This window comes from Brachyhypopomus gauderio, chromosome 6, assembly GCF_052324685.1.
Source record: "Brachyhypopomus gauderio isolate BG-103 chromosome 6, BGAUD_0.2, whole genome shotgun sequence".
Classification (NCBI taxonomy): Eukaryota; Metazoa; Chordata; class Actinopteri; order Gymnotiformes; family Hypopomidae; genus Brachyhypopomus; species Brachyhypopomus gauderio.
This window is the reverse complement of record NC_135216.1, coordinates 22,470,547-22,473,184: the sequence shown is the minus strand read 5'-3', so window position 1 is coordinate 22,473,184 and position 2,638 is coordinate 22,470,547. Positions and strand designations below refer to the sequence as shown.

General features: G+C 43.9%; 1 long non-coding RNA gene across 2 annotated transcripts in view; it reads left to right on the top strand.

Annotated features, from left to right (window-relative positions):
• The first annotated feature begins 1,673 nt into the window (after nucleotides 1-1,673).
• The window catches only part of LOC143516273 (uncharacterized), a 10,289-nt gene continuing 9,324 nt past the window's right edge, over nucleotides 1,674-2,638 (top strand). The window contains exon 1 of one of the 2 annotated variants that reach the window (XR_013131636.1): nucleotides 1,674-1,818. This is a non-coding gene — a long non-coding RNA (uncharacterized LOC143516273). Of the gene's footprint in view, nucleotides 1,830-2,638 lie in introns of both variants that reach the window. The other variant, XR_013131635.1, reaches the window with a different exon arrangement.

Below are 2,638 nucleotides of genomic sequence, written 5' to 3'. Positions count from 1 at the left end.
CACCAAGGAATATTTTTTTCATTTTTATAAAATCTGCTTAGTCTTTGGGTGGAACTTTTAAAAACGAGTAGATTTACTTTTAGCAGTAGATAATAAACCATAAGTAGGTGTTTTGTTTAACTTGTTATTTTGTTGTTAATTGTGTGTGTGTGTGTGTGTGTGTGTGTGTGTGTGTGTGTGTGTGTGTGTGTGTGTGTGTGTGTGTGTGTGTGTGTGTGTGTGTATTAATTACAACAACATTGTTTCTTAATAACTAATAATGATACTAAACTTGCCAATTTACTATTTAATAACCTTGGTCCACATTACTGACAAAAACTACAGGAGTTGAGTTTGACACCATTACTATAAATGAATGGTGATTAGTCACACGTCCTTGCTTCTTTAACACAATGCATTAGTACATTAGGGTTCTGGGCCCATAGTATTGTTAACCTTTTAAATCCTGTAAAGCGCTTTGTGACATGTGTTGTGAAAAGCGCTATACAAATAAACTTTGATTTGATTTGATTTGATTTGCATTGCTCTCTCTAGATGCCCCGAATTAAATGCATTTTAACTCTTATTCTTAAACTCAACCACAAGGACAACGTATGTTCTAATAGTGTGTTTGACACTCTAACATAACTAGGTCCCTGTCTCAGTCCTGAAGGTCTTCACATTCCTGTTTCCCCTAATGAAACATGACTTGCTGGTGAAATGCTAAGCTGCCTGTAAGAAGGAAAACACATTAGCATAGCAACATGTGAGGTCCCCCAGGGTCCCCAGCAGCGTGTGAGGTCCCCCAGGGTCCCCGGCAGCGTGTGAGGTCCCCCAGGATGCTTCTTGGGAGTCACCACAGTAAGCGCATCAGCTGCTACAACTGGGACACTCCTGTCACTCATACGGATCGAGAGCTGGGACATGGACCCGCCCTTTTTCTCACCTCGGCCAATCATGTTTGCTCTGTACACTCCTCAGTCACTTACTGCTTGTTGGTGTACATATAGCCAATCTATAGCTTGTTTGGCACATTATCCATCTTCCCAAAATCACTTATCGATTATGTAGGATTCCACGGTCTGTAAGAGCAACTACGCAGGCCGAGATGTGCTGACTGTGGGTTGTTCACTCATTCAACCATTTGCTGCCAAAGATTCCTGGTGAAAGTGGAACCACAAATGGATGAAATCAGTCTAAACATACTCTTACAGTTCAAGAACAACATTCAACCAATTACAGAGTTCATAACCATAAAAACAAAGTAATAATCATAAATAGTCAAACAAAACAGTGAAACGATGTGTTGGAAATGGACCACAATTGAACGGCGGTCTGGTAGTCAGAAAGCAGTGGTTAATGGGCTGGAAAGTGACTGATTTACAGAGGAACACCAGCCTCAGGCTCAGAAGAGAAGGGGACTTTAATATCGTAACCAAGGTAAAACAAAACATGAGACGATAAACCAAAACCAGGATGAGTCCAAGGGGCAAACTCAGACTGGCACAGACAGATCGTGGGAAACTCACGCTTAGACTCAACCCTGCGAAAGTTGCTGTGAACATTTTGCAAAGAAGAACAGACAGGGGGGACTTAAACGGGGCCAAACAGATGAGATTGTAGTGTGGGAAACACATGAGAAGTTATTGAGCATTAGTGTGATGGTGGTGGTTGTGTGGAAGGAGGTGGGGGGGGGGGTGTTAGAGACATTGCAGGGTTTTGGGTTTCAGGCAAGGTCTGAGTGTCAGGTTTGGGGAAGGGTATGACATTAACACATTCTGTATGCCAACAGAGGGACTACAGTGTGCAGTTCTACACTTCCAAATGCATCCAGCGATCGTGAGTACAAGGTCCGCATTTATAATTATGCATTTACAAATATGTAGCCAATACATGGCCAATATATCGACACATATTACACTATCTTCCATGTTCCTAAGCCAAGACGCATTTCAGCTGCTGTTGTAATGATTAATGACAAACGCCAGTAATCCAGCACCAGTGAGCAGGCGTGAGCTTGTTTTGTTCCACACCTGGCATCACCTGCCCCGCTCCACTCCCGCAAATACACACACGTCAGGGTTCATACAGTGGATACACACATGTACATTTACATTTACATTTAAGGCATATGGCAGATGCCCTTATCCAGAGCGACTTACATTTTTATCTCATTTTTTATACAAGTGAGCAGTTGAGGGTTAAGGGCCTTGCTCAGGGGCACCTCAGTCATGGCCTCAGGTCTGGGGATCGAACCCACGACGCTCCGGTACACACACAGTGGATACACACATGTACACACACAGTGAATACACACATGTACACACACAGTGGATACACACATGTGCACACACAGTGGATACACACATGTACACACACAGTGGATACACACATGTGCACACACAGTGGATACACACTTGTACACACACAGTGGATACACACATGTACACACACAGTGGATACACACGTACACACACAGTGGATACAGTGGAGCGTCGATGGCGTCTCCGTCTGCTGCTCAGATTAGACAGAGGCGACGTGCTTGTTGCCTGTTTTCTCACTAGTGTTGTTTGTCCTCTCCGTGAGTTCCAAAGGCGAGACAGACGGTGAGTAAAACTCTGGACTGGCCATCTCGCTGTCTGAGCTCTGTTACCCACTG